The sequence below is a fragment of the Piliocolobus tephrosceles genome, chromosome 3, assembly GCF_002776525.5.
Source record: "Piliocolobus tephrosceles isolate RC106 chromosome 3, ASM277652v3, whole genome shotgun sequence".
In the NCBI taxonomy this organism is placed as follows: domain Eukaryota; kingdom Metazoa; phylum Chordata; class Mammalia; order Primates; family Cercopithecidae; genus Piliocolobus; species Piliocolobus tephrosceles.
In genome coordinates this window covers 129,358,907-129,378,861 of record NC_045436.1, presented here as the reverse complement: position 1 = coordinate 129,378,861, position 19,955 = coordinate 129,358,907, and the positions used below count along the sequence as shown (strand labels likewise).

General features: G+C 34.5%; 1 long non-coding RNA gene across 1 annotated transcript in view; it reads right to left on the bottom strand.

Annotated features, from left to right (window-relative positions):
- The window catches only part of LOC113219791, a 28,739-nt gene extending 10,720 nt beyond the window's left edge, over nucleotides 1-18,019 (bottom strand). The window contains exon 1 of the long non-coding RNA XR_003306805.1: nucleotides 17,953-18,019. This is a non-coding gene — a long non-coding RNA (uncharacterized LOC113219791). The remainder of the gene's footprint in view (nucleotides 1-17,952) is intronic.
- Between the last annotated feature and the right edge of the window lie 1,936 nt (nucleotides 18,020-19,955).

The following is a 19,955-nucleotide window of genomic DNA, read 5'->3' as shown; positions in this document are numbered from 1 at the left end:
AGAAGAAATACTATATAGAAATGCAAAATGGGGTAAATAATGCTGGAACACATAGAACCAATATGAAGACACAATAAGATTAGAATCAATTAAAATTTTATTCCTTTGAGAAGTGAGAAAATCAACCACCTATTCTTGAAATTCATATTTATATTTGTTAGTGACCATCCCTATACATCTTATTTGTTCTTTCCTTATATTCAAACAACACATAATAATAGCAGAGCCTTTGGTAGGAAAGACATTAATGAAATTCAAGATTCTAGAAATATTTCTTTTGTTGTGTAGTGAGAAGAGTCTTCAGAGCTGCCGCAAATCTGTGATATAGAGTGCCTTTGGTCACATGTGCAAGCATGCACTTAGCTCTCCTGGTTAAAGATTGCTTGTGCCTAGAGATCCTCACAATTCCTCACTAAAAATCTAGGAGGCAGTTTTAGAATTGCATAGCTTGTTCTACGGCTCTAGAAATAAGACACAAAGGACCTTTGTTTTTCTTTTCTTTTTGTTTTTGTTAGTAGTTAGCTAAAGGAGAAACACATACAGGTAGTTCTTATGATTTTTCTGTGTGTCTCAGTTCCAGCAAAAATTTTTCAGGAGGAGAAACCTACACATAATTCTCACTCATCAGCGAAAGAACGAACTGAAAGTTGCCACTAATCTTTAGCATCAAAATATTAAATAGTTTATTAAGAGCAATAATGGGTGAAATAACTTAGAAGTTCATCTGCAAGGCAAACAAGTAGCTGACCTTTTGCAGCATTATGCTTTTTTTCTGAAATCACAGGTTAACAAAATAGAGTGTCATCTATTACAATCTGAAAGAACAAGAATTGTATGAGACACAGCTATCACATTCAGATATGGAAATGTTATTTATTAACAGTTTCTTTGCATTAGGAGATGTCTCCTTAGGAGCCTGCTTATCTGTGATGGCCATATAAATAAGACAGATGGCAGAGAAATAGCTGTAAATATAATGGAAATTTCAGTAAATATAATGGACATTTCAGTTATAGCAGTAGGACATTTGTGACATGCACTCTCATGTCCCATGGCAAAGATGTATGGTGTTTGTTAACCATAGTAAAGACAAAGAAGTACACAGAAAATGAATTTAGAACAGGCTCAGAACTGAGGTTTATATTTCAACTACATTATTTGCTGTCTTAGAAAACTGAAGCCTGAAACCTCATCTGTTAAGATCTGGTTTCCATAATTTTGAAGTAGAAATAATGAAGGTTTTGCTTTCTATGCCCAAAATATTGTTTTAAAGTGGAAAGAAGATAATGTGTGTGAAATATTTCTGTAATCCATTATAAGGCTAGAGTAGTTTCCATCCTCAAGGATTCCATGTGTTTCTCCCTGAACTAACTAGTACAGAAAGAGCTAATTTAACCCTATGTTTGAGGGTTAAATTAACTCTTTACCTGAGGATCAGTCAAGTCTGCCAAAACCAACAGATTCATGTGAGAATAGCCAGATAGTAACTAATGATCTGGCTACCCAATTGTTACATAAAGGAAAGATGGCTGGTCCTATTGTAACGTACTCTGTCGTCCTTCCTCTTCTGCCAGTGGTGGAACTCTGAACCCCCTATGAAATTATATAAGCTATATGGAATTTCAAATGTGTCAAGAGCTGTGCGTGTGCCCATCATGTTAATTTTAATTCAGCAAAACTACTTAGTAATATTATTTCATCATTAATTATCTAAAGATAGCTTAATTATTCACAACCCTGGGTTTGACACAGGATAATTTTGGTGCTACTTTGCCAGTTGGAGACTTCTGTGGCTGGTGGTGCCCCCGCCCAGGGTCTTGCTCGACCCCAGGCTCCCCATAGGAGATACTCCGTCCAGTTGGCCTGGCTGGCTGCATTTGGCTTGTGTTGTGGCCCAGATCCCATGCTCACCTTGGGATCTGCACTCAGTCCATGGCTGCAATGGTTATCCTTTGACCTGCTTCCACCTTGGGTGCTGGTGTCTGGACAAGGTGAATGGGGTGGTGCTGGAGAAACTCAGACACCAGTGACCCTAGAGCCCCAGAGTGCATGTTATTCCCACCATCCACTTGGTGAATGGAGGTGTGTTAACAACTCTTTCAGCTGGGCTGGGTCCCAAGGCTGTTTCCCATCATGTGGGGCAACCGCCTGGCCTTAGCACAGAAGGAGGAGGGCTACAATGTTACAACCTTTTTCCCTGACTGAGACAAATGAGGTTATGCTGACAACTGGAGGTTGAGCAGAGCAGAGAGTTGTATTGAGTGATGGAACATTTTTAGCAGAGAGGGGACCTGAAGAGGACAGCCCCCTACCCAAAGTCAGGTAGCTCCCCAAAGTGTGACTGGGTCCAGGGCTTTTATTGGCTCTAAATGGAGGAATGAGTGATAATTGTTTTGTGAGGTGAAAAAAAAAAAAAAAAAAAAAAAAAAAAAAGGTTAAAAAAAGCCATCATTCAAAGATGGGTACAACAGTGTAAGAAACTAATTAAATAAGAGTAGGTATATGTAAAATAGTGAAGGGAAGGGATCAATCAAAGGAAAATGCACCAAACAGGAAGAGAGGTTCTCAGTCTGGTCCATGGATTTATTTGAGACTAGTAGCTTGCTTGTCAGGCTTTAAACTGTCATGGCTTGAAGACTGGGTTTCACTGGGTATCCACCCACATCTGCTTAGGGATTTGACTGCCTCCTGCCCTATCAGGTTGGCTATTTTTCCATTTGCGACTCACAAGATTGTCAATAGTCCCATAATATGTTGATTGCCACCAATGCTAGGCTGCTAGTTTACAAGCAAGAACATTTCCTTAGGGAGTGTATAAAGCAGTGTGTGTATTTGATCTTGTGTGCTTTTTCTTCTAAATTAAATTTATTAGATTACATATGCTTGCATTTCATTATGCGATCATAAAATGCAATATACTCTATAAATATTGGTGTGATGCAGTACCTAAATTACATTTAGACTATTCCAAAGACAAGAACCACAAAGCAGTGAAAAATTAAAACCCTTATAGTAACAGAGGTAATCAGAGCAGGAAAATAGCTTCCTTTGAATGCAGCATAAGTAAGATGCTTTCCTGTCAATGGTAAACTTAATAAGAATATTTAATTTGAAAGAAGTTTATTGAAATCTTGTTACATTAAAATAAAAGTAAGAAAATTACACTAATACTACAATCACATTAAGCTCCATCTAATGAAGAGCATGTGTTTAAATGCTGTTTCCTAAATGTAACATTCTTACCGTAGTCTACCATTTACTGAGTTTTCTATGTAAGAGCCATAATTTAAAATAATTCACACAGAATATTTTATTTAATTCCCACAATGAATCCATAATATTGTAGTCTTCATATTTCATACTTAAGATAAACACACATACACACACACATACACACACAGACACACAGACAAACACACGGAGAATAAAATAACTTGACTGAGATTAAGAGGAAGAAGTTCAGTCAGAATTCTATCCAGGTCAAAAACATAGAACTACATTGATGCATGAGTGTACTAGATGTTATGGATTCCTTCTTGGCCTTGAGGGATAATTCTTGCCCTCCTAGTGAAGCCCTGTGTAGGTTTCTCAACAATTTAGCTTATCATAAAAGATGCTTTCACATATCTCTCATCTGAAGTGACGTCTGCTTCTCTGTGTCATGCAATTTCTTGGACCTAGGCTTTACTGTAATGAGTTCATCCTCTTTTCTCTTTTAAAAAATAGTACTTTGTCCTTATTAGCTGCCTTATCACTGATCTCTCTGTGAGGAGATCAGAACTCCACTAGGTATTTCTGAACCTCAGTCAATTTTGTTTGAATTCACATTATTCATAGAACATTTGTTTGTTATACTCTTTTGCTCATGTGAATAGAATTGAGATTTTCTATATGTTAACTTTTTTACTAAAACATGAAATTAGAATGTGTTATTCAGAGTCTAGGAATTAATTTTTAAATATTCAAATATATTTTTAGTATCAAGAACAGTTTGATTACCTTGCTGGAGTTGGTAATTAACTACTTGGTACGTTGAAGTCACAAAGTTAAAAGCAGATGGCTCACTAGAATCCTACAAAATGCCTTTTTGCTGCTGATGCTGCTTATACCTCTCCCACAACAAAGATTTTGACATTCAGAGTCATAGGAAAAATACCCATCGCAAATCCATGGCACAGTAAACTTACTTCAAGCCTATGGTTCTTAAATGCAATAAAGCAGCAATAACCATGAAGTAGGTACATACTTTGGCAATACTTATTTGAGACCCTCCGGAGGAAGAAGTGTATAAAAATGAGCAAAGTACAGAAGAACTTCCTAAAATATATCAAGAAATAAAACAAACACACACAAAAAAAGATAATATAGGCAAACAAACAAGCGAAATACCTGAATACAGGGAGATAAAACAAACAAACAAATAAAAATGGAAACATATCTGAAATTTAACTCAATAGAAAATTCAAAATTCACCAAAAGAAATTTATAACAAAGATAAAACAAAAAGATAAAAGGACACTGAGTGGCTTTTTACTTATACAACATAGTTTCTGAATTAACTTTAACATCTGATGAAATGCCCCTATTGACAAAATTTCATGGACTTAATTGATAATGGGGCTTAAAGCAGAGTTACACTTGAAGATCTCACAAAATTTAAACAAGTTATTCCCTATACCCTTAAAGGAATTACTGAACATAATATAGAGGACAAATAGACATATCTCACCTTAATGACTGGAAATATTACTTTGCCTTAAATTCCTATGGTCCCATTACTCTGTAGTGGGCATTAATACTCTGACTCTATTATTATTAAATTAAAATCAAAATTAATTATTTCGCATTTACCATTGGTTTGACAAAATAGACTCCCATGAACACTTGCTCTGCCTCCCTCTTGTTATCTTGAAAAGTAATTTCATATGTTATAGAAAGTCAATTCAGTATTTTTGAGATGCATTTGGTCTCTTCTACCTACAGCTAGGAAAATTCAAACATAAGTGGTTAGAGATAAGACTGAAGTTTCATTTTATAACTGCCCATATTTTTATCAAATCATGAATCAAATATTAGGGCAAAATGATTTTACTAAAGTTGTATATTTAAGCTTTGTGCATATGTTACAACTATTATTTCTTAAATTCTAAATCATAACAGAATATTTAAAATTTGAATAATCTGAGCATACTGTGTATCAGTATTGTTAAATTTAGCTTCACTTTCATAGCTACCCTCTAAACATTTTATTTAATTTGCTGTGGCTTATTAGCTAAGTAAATAAATATTTTGTAAAAATTAACTGTGGATAAAATGCAGTTATCTGGAATATTCAAGCGATACAGAAAAGCTAACTCCTCATCTTAAAACAATTCTCTCTCTCTCTTTCTCTCTCTGTGTGTGTGTGTGTGTGTGTGTGTGTGTGTGTGTGAAGTATGCTAAACTTTATATCATTAAGATCAAGATTGCAAAGTGCTTATTTTTCAGCTAATTACATGCTAATAAAAACCAAAGGGATGAATTCCAGTTTGGGGTCTCAAGTACACACTGCATCACCACTTACAGCAAATTCATCATTCTTTTTGAAAATTTGTGTTATCTTTACCCTGGCTATGCAGTTAGATGAGTGAGGTCATATATCTTACCAAGGAGACTCATGCTTAGAAGGCAGAGATTTGTGGTGTTTCTAGAATAAAACATCCTCTCTGCTACCCACAGTAGACATTATTAGCGAAGCTATCTGTCATCATTTTGTAAGAGCAGTTCTTGGCAGCTGCTTAAAATCTGATGAAATGTTAATGACTAAAGCAACTTAAGAAGCACTCTGAATAGAAAGGAGATAATAATAATATTGCTGAGTCTACTAATAACTTGACATAAGCAACTCAATAATTCTCTATTTTCCTTTACTGGTCTCTAATATCAACTATGGCCATCTCTTGATGTGTCCATCTGCTTCAAGCTATGCTTGTTGCAGCAGAGTAGGCAATTTAGAATCAGTTACACAGACATGCTAAATCACAAACGATGCTTTATTTCTAATCAAAGCTGGTATTTACAGCTCATTATTTTAAAAACAAAAATTAAAAATTACCCTAGAGTAGTACTATTATAAAGCCTGCATAAGCAGTATGCAGCCTCACAACCTTAGATGGGGTTTTTGCTTTCTGCAGGGCATAGACTTTTCTCTACCCCCTTTGACTTGAGTTGAGTTGCTGTTCTATAAGACTGTCTTTCATCCTAAAGGATTATGGTATTGAGCAAAGTATTGTCTCTTGCCAGCGATGCAACACAGATAACTGGAACACCCGGCAAACATGCCTAATTTCTCATTTCATTTTATTTTTTCTAGCCTCCCTGCCATCAGTATTCACCATGATTGACAACACAACCATACAGATCAAGTTCTAGGAAAGGCTTTAACTCGTTTATAATCTCCCAAGGCTAATGAACATTACAACTCATAAATGTGACTCAGTATTAAAATCAGATTGATATTCCAGTATAATGTGTTACGGAGACTAAGAGGTTTAATAGTTAATGGTAGGGTTCAGTGAGGGGCCATTCTTGACTACAACAGGGAAATATTTATAATCTCATAATTACTAGTCTCTGAATGTCTAATTCATTTATTCAACATTTTTGGTAAGTTACTATGTGCAAAATATTCTTCCAGTTTCTAAGGATACAACAATGAGCAAAACAGACAAAAATACGTGCTTATATAAACTAAGTAGATGCTGCCCTATTCAATAATCCCAAATCTTAGAATCTTAAAACAGTAAGGGCTTATTTACTGTGCAAACTGTATGTTTATTATAGGTTGGTTTGAGGCTCTGCTCTATAAGGCCTATGGTACAGCCATTGCTTTTTCCACCAATCACAAATTAAGAGGAAAAGAGATTATGGAGGGCCTCATACCAGTAGTCAAATATTCCAGAACAGAAATGATACACATTTCTATTTCTATTGCTCAACACTTCACTTACCAGAACGAGTCACCTGATCCCACTCAAACATAAAAGGGCCAGAAATGGAATTCTCCCATATACCCAGGAGATGGAGAGTTGGATCTTCTTCATGAGCAGCACAAATTGAACATACAATAAGAAAAAAATAGCTAGAATATATAGACTATATAGGAGTTATGGGGTAAAATAGAACGGAAATATTGAAGAGAAAGTTTAGCTTCAGGAGTCGTAATTAAAAATAGCAAGTTAGGGAAGATCTAGCTGAGACGTTGACACTAAATTAAGATATGAAGTAAGTGGAAGGGTATGGCAGAGGGGGAAGAGAATTCTACAGAGGGCAGAGAAAGCAAAAAGTTCCTGAGGTAGAGATCTGTGGCATGTGCTGCTGGAACAGCAAGGAGGCTAGCATTGAAAGAGAGTGAGATGAGCGACTACAGGAGGGAACTAAAGATATAGCAATAGACCACATCAATTAAAGCCACTTCAAATGTCTGGGCAGAAAAAGTAAATGGTCTTTCCTATAGTTTAACAGTATCTTCCTTGTTACTGTATTGGCAATAGATGACATGGAGTTAGGGAAAATGAGATAGCCTGTTAGGACATATTTATCCAGGCTAGAGACACCATGGGCTTGAACCAAGTTAATAGTAATGAAACAAGTGATATGGTTAGATTCTGCTTGTATTTTGAAGAATGAATTAATATATTTTGCTGATAGATTGTGTAGGGGGAGTAAGAGAGACAGAAATAATTCAAAGATCACAGTCTTATCCTGGAAACTAAGGGGTTAATATGCCCCATAAACTTGAACTTTAAATATGTATGTAGTGACTTGACCCTCTATTGCAATCACACCTCCTGCTGCCACCCTGGTCTTTGTAATCATCATCTCTCCAGAACCACTAAAATTGCCTCCAATAGTAAAACTCTTTCCACTCTTCCACTCACAGTCAATTCTCCAGATAATAGCACAAGGGATCTTTTTGAAAACAAAAATTTCTCATCACTTGGACCAAAATTCAAAGCCCTTCCTTTGAATTTCAAATGCCCTTTGGTGTAGCCAAGGGAGACCCCCGACCTCATTTATAATCAATCTTCTCCTTTGCTCAGTGTGCACCAAACAGCATTTTTGTTTTTTGAACGTAACAAATAGTTCCCATTCCAGGACGGTTCTTTACCTGGGACAGCCTTTGCCCCAAATCTTTGCAAAGTTTCTCTTTCACCTCAGTCAAGTTTCTGTTTTTTTCTCAAACTTCATCTCATAGTAAAAGACATTTTGAAACTCCTTGTTGTTGTTGTTTGTTTTTTGTTTGAGACAGGGTCTGGCTCTGTCACCCACACTAGAATGCAATGATATAATGTTAGCACACTGCAGTCATGATTTCCCAGGCTCAATGGATCCTCCCACCTTAGCCTCCCAAGTAGCTGGGACTACAGGTGTGCGCCATCATGCCTGGCTATTATTTGTTTATTTTTTGTAGAGATGGGGATTTCTTCATGTTACTCAGGCTGGTCTTGAACTTCTGGGCTCAAGCAATCCACCCACCGTGGCCTCCCAAAGTAGTGGGATTATAGGTGTGAGCCACCATGCCAGGCCCACTCCATTTCTAATGTGTTTTCCTTCCTTTCTCACACCACTCTCTTTCAGTTTAGTCCTCTCTAGTTTGCTTGTGGGGCTAGTGGTTGACATTATGCAATATATTTATTTAGTTATACAGTATGATTGTATGTTTTCCCTCACTAAATTAAGAATTAATTAGGGTAGAGAGTTATCTGACTCACTTGTATGTCTAGCCCCAGTGCTTGATTAGTACCTGGCATAAAGTGGGCACTCAAGAGATATTGCTGTTGTGTGAAAGAATAAATGAATGAATGAAATACAAGTGGGTGTAACTACAATCTTCTACAAATGCTCCATTTTTTGAGGTTGAAATACATTAAGGAATAATTTGGTGAACAGCCAGAAACTAGAGAGATGTCATAATGTAGCTAGCACCAGGAATTGAGAAGGGAGAAAGATTCAATTATTGATATTGTTAATATCTTGACAAAAGCAATTGCATTCTGCTGACATTTTGAAACAATTTATGGAGTTTAAATACTGTTGTCTAGAAAATAGAATGAAGGTAAAGATAAATCTATAGCATAAGGCTTAAAGAATACATATTTATACATAAAAAAAATGTACTTGGGCCATGCTATTAATTTCCAGAAATGAATGTAGTAAGTAAAAGTTCCTCCAGAACATAATCTTAGAAGAAAATGTAATGAACAGTTTGAGAAGCAAAATTGAAACTTACAGGATTCACCAATTGTGAACAACATTTAAAATGGGATTTAAATCATTCAACAGGAAATGCATATTATTAATCCAAACCTGTGCACCTAGTCCGAATACTGAACATTATGGTCTGTTTTGACAAATAGCTCCCCATGGGATCTTGCAGTCACAGCCTTATCAGGTATGTAAGTATAACCATGTGGTTACAAATATTGGACCTGGTTATTTACTGTTGTAGGCTAAAGAGAGAGCCAAATCTTTATATTACTTTTTAAAAAGAAAATAGTGACCATTATTAAATAGTTGTATCATATGCTGAGGAATGCTTTGTGTTTTAAAATACATTTTTATTTTTATAAGTGCACTTCATGTTATAATAAATTACCTGAATGAGAAGTTATAAAGAATTGAATAATCATTAAATATTCTGGAAATATGATCTCAATATTGATATGGGACATAATCCCAGATGACAATTGAGAATAAATAATATTATTGATAGAAAGAGCAACTTTGGCACGATGTGCTTTACACAGTTCAGAATGAACCAGTGACTACCCAAATCAGAGCTTTGTGAGTAACATTTAAGTTGACTTAACAGCAAATATGATTTTCAAATTCTACTTAGAAAATGAAGCCTGATTTACCTCTATTTTAGAGACAAGATAGCAAGGAGTCAAGGTGAAAGCGAACAGAAGAACAAATAATAAACTTTTAGCTGGCAATTTAATGCACTTTAAAAGGATATGGTCAAAGATGACAGGGCTCAGATTGAACCCACCCTGTATATAAATGGTTGTGTTTGGCTCCTTCAGTGCTGGTGTAACATTTTTCACTCAGTGTCCTGGGATTTGTAGCCCAATGAACTGGGATAAAAATCAGCAGTGATATTACTGATAAGACAACCAACACAGCCTATTTTAAAGTGATATAGACCAATTAATTATCTGATCACAAGGCAAGGTAAACCTATATTCAATTGTGTTTCAAATCTTGTCATAATTAATAGAAGAGGCTAAAGTATCAAGAAGTTATGAGTTAAGGGATGAGTTTTTCTCCTTTAATCAAATATTAACATATGTTCCAATGAGTGTTGGACTAAGTGCATAGGTATTTTCAATGTCTGTGGAAGTGATCTGTCTTGTGTTCAATGATGTTACTACCTAAAGCAATCCATCTGTACATCTCTCTCTCCACTTACTATGTGCTTCCTTCAGAGATATCTTATACTCCCAGTTTCCAGTTTCAGAAAAAGATTAAATATCTTGCTCAGGGACACTGATTTCATAATTTTAATCCTACTGAGTCTATGTTTGTCTGATTCAAATATTGTTATTTTTTTCCACTGTATAATGCAGCCTATCAAAACAGAGATTCAAGTAAACTTTTTGGAGATAAACTGCTTATTGAAGTTTGCTTTTTTCTGGTTGACACTCACAACATCCCAACCCCACTTTCTCACCTTCAACCTTTTCTCCAAAAGCATCACAAAATATATGTGTGAAATATATAATTTTAAGGTTGTATTAAATGCTAATACTTAAGTATTCAAAATGTTATATCTCATGGATTTTGTTATTCTGTAGTTTTACCATCTCAAATTCCTAGTATTCATTTTATTTATATGCATACACCCTAAGGACTTTCAAATTTGTATTCAATTTATACATTGTATTTAATTGCCTATGATATTACTAACTGGACCTATGGAAAATATTAGTTCTAACATATTTTTATTCAGTTTAACTCATGATTGATTGCATTTCATTTAATCAGAATAGAGAATATCTAAATATATTTGTATTTCTTGCTTATCTCTTGACATTGGAATTAGTTTGAATCACTTGGCATGTATCTCCTTTCAAAATGAGGGCAGCATTTCAGTTGCTATTTACTTGTGCCAAATCCTGGCTACATTATTTAACTCACATGGTCCTGAAGAAATGGTAGCTGTGGGCTTTGTTTGTTTTTGTTCCTGTAAATCACAGGACAGAACATGTTTGAGGGCACTGTTTGAATCCATTCCCTTAACGAATGGATGTCACTCAGAAACACTGGCGATGATGACTTCTTGATTTCAACTGCACTTTTAGAGGGTTCGTAAAGTGACCTACAACCTTTCCTGCAGTCAGTTCGATGAAGATGGGAAATAGTAATTATAGTGTAATAAAGAACACGAGGACTCTATTTAAATGGCGGAATTTGCATTTAAATGGAAATTTCAAAATGAAAACATGTAAAACCTTGATAGGTACAATATTTAGTATACAGCGTATGCCAGCAGTTTGAAGCAAGCTTAATCACATGTCAGAGGGGGATGTGTAGAGGTTAGCTTTTGTGCAAGTCCAAAGGTCAGTGGTAGAGTTTTCCAGTGAGACTGAAAAGGGAAAGATAAAATTAGCTATAGATGTGACACATTTCATCGAATTGGATTAATAAGCATATTTTCATTCATGAAAGGAGTACGGAATCAATTCATTGGGGCACTCCAATCTTATGACCTACAGCTAGTGAAATGACTAATTGATTAACACTTACGAAATGTAATGGAATTTAACTCTCTGAACTGCTCACAGTAATTCTGCATTAATCCATTAATTGAAAGTGTTTATTTATATCCTGGGTAAGAATTAAGGCAGACACAAGTTTAAATACATTGGACAATTAGAAGGCATTTTGAAACTGACATGAAAACCTATCATGAAAGTGATTTCCTTATTTTAAATAAAAGACATCCTCATAAAGATGCTTCTGCAGGGTACAAGATGGCAAATGAACTCACTTCAGGCAAATGCAGCAAATAATGTGATGAAGGTGAAATGATGTTTAAAAATCATAAAAGTTCATTTCAACCTAATCTTTTTTTGCCCAAGTAGTAATATTATTGCATAGGACAACTACTGCAGGCTATTTTAAAGTAATATAGACCAATTAAATCTCTAATCACAAGTAAAGATAAAAATATATACTATTGTGTTTCAAATCTTGTCATATTAAAATATTCTTTGGCAGCTAAACGAATAAAATATATTGAGTAGCTTGTTTCTTAGGTTTTGCATATTTAAAAGCAGACATCGACTGCCTATTTTTTAAAAAGTGTGAGATCATCTATGTGAAAACAATTTCTACAATGTAGAGTGTTTTCTAATTTAAGGCAGTTAAGTCAGTATGAGTGTTTCTCACCCTTTCATGTTCTGCTTTTTGTTTTGTATTTAACAAAGAAAATACAAGTGCCAATGTTATGACAGACAGAGTGACTTCATTATTTGGCTTTTCCTTAACGTATCTATTTTCATCAAATTGAGCAGTGCAAATAAGAGAGATCACTTATATTACGCATTTTAGCTATCCATCTCTGCTCATGAACTCATCATTTTAGTGATTAGATAAGTTATAACATAGAAATAGAAAAGGGTCTGACTTGGATCCAGGAGATTCATGAGTCTTTTGAGTAGACTTAGTTAGAAAATAGAATTCTTTTTGGTAAATACAATAGCCATATCAAAAAGTGACACATATTCTATTGCTTTAGTTTGATGCAGAATTTATTGAATGATGCCGGTTTTCTTTCAGAAGGATAAACACATTTGCACATAGTATTTGAACTTCATTTATTAATGACTTATGGCCATTCTTTTTTTTTTTTTTTAATCATGCTTTATGTTCTAGGGTACATGTGCACAAAGTGCAGGTTTGTTACATATGTATACATGTGCCATGTTGGTGCATCATTCTAAAATATGTGAAGATATGTCTTCAAAATTGCAATGACCAGCAATGATATTGAGAATGTTTCCCTTCCACCCACAATTCTATCTTCTAGATTTCATCTGATTTATTAACTGGAAAATGGAGTCCTGTCTCTAATAGTGATGGAAATTAATTAAGAATAAAGAGGGAGGTCTCTGAAACCTTTCATTCATGATTTCACTCATTTAACAGTTATTTAATGAATCTTTACTATACTCTAAGTGCTATTTTTGGTATTGGACAGGTAGTAGTATATAAAATAATAAAATCCTTACATTCACATTATGTTATGTAATAAATGTAACATATTGGCAGGTAATGAGAGAAGTTAAGAACTATATTAAGACACAAAAAATAATGCAGCATGAAAGAAGTGCTATTTTATATAAAAAGGCAGGAGAACTGAATAAATTTAGCATTAACTATGCTGCAGACCTCCTCTGCAACATTTGTGTGAATGACGTTAATTGTCCAGGGTATACACTATTTTATTTCATAATTTTTGCAATATTAATCCAAGTAATACATAAATGCAGAGTCATTTATTCAATAAACATTGTTTAGGTGCAAGCTATGCCAGGCCCAGTGCTTGACTCAGTAATGCTGTTTTTCATCTATCTTCTGGAACAATAATAATTTCTATGTATTTCTTCACTAAAGCAATATGCTAAAAAAAAAAAAAAATCTAAAAAAGAGAAAAGTCCTTATCTGCTAAATATCCAACCATGAAATAGATATAATTTTGAGCACCTACTATGGACGAATCACCATTCCAACATTTGAGGATGAAAAAATTAATATGATTAGTTCATTTTCTTAATCCATTCATTTGTGGTCTGGATTTTGATGAGCATTTAGTATCATTTTGGAAAGGCTGGCTTTTATCCTGCTGATAATGAGAACTCATTGAAGGTTATTCATCAGTGGGAAAAATACTTTTTAAAATAGAATTTAAAAATATTACTATGCAAGAAAGTACAGAATGAATTGGAATGAAGATTGGGTCCAGACAGAGTGATAAGTAAGCCATGAAAATGATGAAGTAGGAGATGAGAATACCATGAAGCAAGGTGCTGGTAGTGTCTGTAGAGAAGTGTATTTACTGTATTTAGTGTATTTGAATGATATTAAAGAAGTGAATCATAGGTATAGTTTCCTTTCTTCTATTTGATATTCTAAGATTAAATACAATGTTCCCATTTGTTTTTCTGTATATCTTAATTAAATGCAGAAATGAACCTCTCTAGATGCATGAGAATGTTACTTGACTCCATCATTATTACACGGAATCTAATAGCATGAATGGAAGGAGTCACACAAAAGACTTTTCACCAAAATATGTATGATGATTATCTTATGTGTATTGTCTTAAAGATTGCTTACATATTAAGTATTGTTCAAAGCTGTATTTATTAATTACTTTTATATAATCATGGAAGCTATTTTTCCTATTGTGGATAACGATTATCACTTTCTTAATGAGACTTTCACTAACTCTGGGAAAATATTCAGGCCTTGATGTATATTCTAACAGCATCTTATTTATCGACTAGTATATAGCTGTCATATTTTTACTTATGTATATCATGCTTAAATGTTATCTTAATTTTCTCAGCCTTTGGTAGTTTTCTCGGACTTGTGGGCTTATTTGCACTCAGCTAAATATTCCAGGGGTAGTAATATATTTTTAATGAAGTGGAGCATAATGTAATATATTTTACAAAGACTGCAGATAAAGTAATTCTTTTTATGACTATATTAATAATCCACTACAAATTGAGTTCAAAATAGAATATTGGAAATTTTATGACCATTCAAGATGGAGAAATTGACACCAAGCTTTTACTTCTGCTTGAAACAACTGAGAAATGTTTTTTAAAAATGAAACAATAGTTATTAAGACATTGGAACAAGCAACAAAAGACAATGGCACCTGAGATTTTGAAAACAAATAGAGTCTTCCAACTGCCCCATATTTTCAGGCTGTGTTGCAAAAAGGAAGGAAACAAATGCAACCTGAGTCTCCCTTACATGAGGAGATGAAGCTGACATTCTAGAGAAGCTAAGGAAGCTGCAATTAACAGGCCTTAGTATCAGAAAAGAGAGTTGCTCAGAGAGATAGCTCTGGAGATCTTTAGAACAGCAGTCCCCAACCATTTTGGCATCAGGAACCAGTTTCATGGAAGACAATTTTTCCACAGATGGGGAGGGTAAACTCTCATAATTTATAGCACACTACTTATCTTACTCAGAAGAGTCTTGCCTCAGTATTGGAGAAAAATTGGACACAGAGTAAATCTTTCTCTTGTCCCCCCCAAAAAATTAAGAAAACCTCACTATGTTACAATAGCATCAAACTCTTTTTAAGTAACTTAAACACATTCCAGAAGAAAGCTAAATAATTTTTGTCTGCATGATTATAGGAATGTTTTTGTATGAATAAACACATACCTAGCAATCAATTACATAAAGTTTTCAATGCTTATAATCCAATCAAAATTGGCCAGGCCCATCAGAGAAATGCAAATCAAAACCACAATGAGATACCATCTCACACCAGTTAGAATGGCAATCATTAAAAAGTCAGGAAACAACAGGTGCTGGAGAGGATGTGGAGAAATAGGAACATTTTTACACTGTTGTTGGGACCGTAAACTAGTTCAACCATTATGGAAAACAGTATGGCAATTCCTCAAGGATCTGGAACTAGAAATACCATATGACCCAGCCATCCCATTACTGGGGATATACCCAAAGGATTATAAATCATGCTGCTATAAAGACACATGCATGCATATGTTTATTGTGGCACTATTCACACTAGCAAAGACTTGGAATCAACCCAAATGTCCATCAGTGACAGATTGGATTAAGAAAATGTGGCACATATACCCCATAGAATACTATGCAACCATAAAAAAAGGATGAGTTTGTGTCCTTTATAGGGACATGGATGCAGCTGGAAACCATCATTCTCAGCAAACTATCACAAGAACAGAAAACCAAACACCACATGTTCTCACTCATAGGTGGGAATTGAACAATGAGACACGGGAAGGGGAACATCACACAGTGGGGCCTATTGTGGGGAATGGAGATGGGGGAGGGATGGCATTGGGAGTTATACCTGATGTAAATGACGAGTTGATGGGTGCTGACAAGTTGATGGATGCAGCACACCAACGTGGCACATGTTTACATATGTAACAAAACTGCACGTTGTGCACATGTACCCTAGAACTTAAAGCATAATGAAAAAAATTAAAGAAACAATTGGCTAGGCATAAAAAGAAGCAGAAAGATGAAACCTATTATAAGGATTATATTAGTCAATCAAAAGTAACATAAATGACAAACCTGTTGGTATCAGCATAGGAGGCATTAAAACAGATACAACGGTATTTCATAGACCCACAAAGCTAGAGGAAAACTTTAATGTGTAAATTAGAGACATGGAAAGTACAGTGAGACCCAAATGAAACTTCTAAAAGTGAAAACCACAATGACTGAGATGAACAGTACACTAGATAGAATTAAGAGAAGGCTATTTATTGCAGCAAAAAGTATTATTGATCAAAGTAATAAAAATGATCCAACATGAAACACAGAAAAGAATAACTAGAAAACAAACACACTTATTAATATCAAACATAAGTGAGGTGATGAGTATGTATGTTTGTGTCCTGATATATGTGTATATATACATATGGATTTCCTCAAAGGAAGTCAAGATTGGAAGAAATGTTTCAAAAAATTATTGCCCAACATTATCCAAAATTGAAGCGAATTATAAATACACAAATTAAAGAACACTAATCACATGAAACAAGAAGAAAACTACACCAAATTACCATAAAATTATTGAAAATCTGTTATAAAGAGAGAATTCCAAAAACAGCCAGATAAAAAAATGAACAAATGAACAAATATAAGAATGACAGCTGGCTTTTCTTTGGAAATATTGTAAACTGGAAGATAGTGAGGAACTCTGTATAGTAATGAATTAAAAATAAAATATCATCTGTCTAAAATTTTAAAATCAGGGAAAATAATTTTCAGAAATTGGGGGAAAACTCAACTATTTGAGATGTACAAAAGCTGAAACAGCTTCATTCGCTGTAAGCCATAATGAAGAGTCCTCCAGGTAGCCAGGAAAAATACTGAATAAAAATCTGAATCTACACATAGGAATGAAGAAAATCAAAAATATTGATACAATGGGCATTTAAAATAAAGCTCTTTAAAAGTTAATTCATTGTATATGGGAAAAGCTATGGTAATGCATTGCAGAGATTTATAATGGGATAGAGGATAGTGATCTAGGCTTTGTAGAACCTATTTGTTCTCTGTGTTTGAACATTATTCTGTTTGTTTCATAACATTTTAAAAAAGAAATTTTTTTTTTATTATAAAAAATACAGGCTGTGTGTTAAATGTGGTCCACAGGATACAGTGCACCAATCCTTCTTTACAACATGTGTAAGAATAAAACATATGACAATGGCTGAAAGGCTATTGTTATACATTCTTATTTTAAACACAGAAAGGTAAAATATCATTTGAATATAGCTCATGATAAGCTATACCTGTGCACTAAAATACATAAACAATAACTAAGGTAACACAACAAAAATTTTGCCAAAATCTAAAACAAAATAAAAAATAAAATACATTTGACCCTTGAAATATACAAGGATTAGCTGCGTCAACCCCCTGCATAGTCAATAATCTACATATAACTTCTGGTTTCCCAAAACCTTAACTACTAATAGCCTACTGTTGACCAGAAGCTTTATAGATAACATAAACAATTGAACAATACATATTTTGTATAAGATATATATAACATATATAATCGTATATATCCTATATATGCTTTATTTTTACAGTAAAGTAGGCCAGAGTAAAGAAAAAATCAAGAAAATTAAATAAAAGAGAAGATATACTTACTGTTTATTAAGTGGAAGTGGATCATCATAAAGGTCTTCATCCTCATCATTGTCACATTGAGTATGCTAAGGAAAAGAAGGAAGGGAAGGGGTTAGTCTTGCTGTCTTAGGTGTCACAGAGATGTAAAGAGTGATGATAAAAAGGGAAGTCAGGTACAGGCTGTGAAAATTTATGTAAATACATCATAAGTTCTGTCTGATGGTTTTGCTTTTTCATTTCTCTAAAAATGTTTCTATATGGTGCCAATTCTTTTTCTACCATTTTCTTTAGGTTCAGTGTCTGCATCATAGAAGTGTCCATGTGGTAAAAGAAGTAAAAAAATAAAAATAAAAAATAGGAATGTTTCTGCCAAATTGTCTAATGTCAATTTGTTTTCTGACATTGCTTCTTATACATCCTTATTGTCTGGCAATGGTTTGGACACACTTATCTTCATCAGGTTGTCTTCTGCTAATTCCTATAGTGTGTTGTCTACTAGATCTTGAATTTCTCTAAGATTCATATCTTAAAATGCTTTACACTTATTTTCTCTTTTCTTTTTCTTTTAACTACATCCACAGTCTCTTTCATTATTTCTTGATTGGCTCTGTTGTAAATCTGGTGAAGTCACGCACAACATTTGAACACAGTTCTCCTGCAGAAATTTATTGGTTTGAGCTTGATAACTTTCACAGCTTTTCTGTAACAAGAATACATCTTCAATAGTGTAATCATTGCACATTTTCATGATGTTGTCTCTATGCGGGATCTTTTCTATAATGTTGACAATCCTTTCATACTGTATCATTTATAGTGAACTTTAAGGGCCTTATGACTCCCCTAATCTAGAGGCTGAATCAAATACATTGCATTTGGAAGCAAGTAGACCACTTCAATACTTTCAGTATTGTACTCATGGAGTTCCAGGTGGCTAGGGATATTGTTTAATACCAGAAGAATTTCCAAAGGCAATCCCTTTACTGTTGAGGAACTTCTGACTTCAGGGACTAAGTATCAATGAAACCAATCCAGATGAAAGGTCCTTTCCTGGCTCCTTGCCAGGCCTTCTTGTTATTCAACGAAAAGTCCATCACCTGGTGTTTATCATTTTCCTTCAAGGTTTGAGTTTAGCAGCTTTTTAAATGAGGACAGTCCTTACCATTAATCCGACTGCATTTACACCAAACAGAGTTAGCATAAACTTTTCTGCCTAGAGTCCTGGTAATAACTTCTCTTCCATACTCATACACGTCTTTTTGGAACATTTTTCCCAGAATAGAGCACTTTCAACTGAATGAAAACCTTGTTCAGGCAGATATTCTTTCTTCTCATTGATTCTCTTAATATATATAACTTATGCATTCATGGCATATCTAACTTTTTTATTTTTTATATTTTCAGGCTATGTGTTTTGTCTGGGATTGTTTTCAAATTGGCATAAATCTTCAAAGATTTTACAACTCATTTACTGAAAAATATTCATATATATGTAGACCTATGCAGTTCAAACCCAGGTTGTTCAGGAGTAAATTGTATACTTAATATACTTTCAAGAGGCAGAAAAAGAAAAAAAGTATACAAAAAACAGATAGGACTAATAGGAAACACGTAGCAAAGTGGCCTGGCGTGGTGGCTCACGCCTGTAATCCCAGCACTTTGAGAGACCAAGGCAGTCAGATCACGAGGTCAGGAGATCAAGACCATATCCCGGCTAACACAGTAAAACCCCATCTCTACTAAAAGTACAAAAAATTGGCCGGGCGTGGTGGTGAGCTCCTGCAGTCCCAGCTACTCAGGAGGCTGAGGCAGGAGAATGGCCTGAACCCAGGAAGTGGAGCTTGTAGTGAGCCGAGATTGCACCACTGCACTCCAGCTTGGGTGACAGAGCAAGACTCTGTCTACAAAAAAAAAAAAAAAAAAAAAAGAAAGAAAGAAAAGAAAATACATAGCAAAGTGCTTTATTTAAAATGAACTATACCACCAATAACTTAAATGGTCTGGATATCTCAATTAAAAGAAGGTAT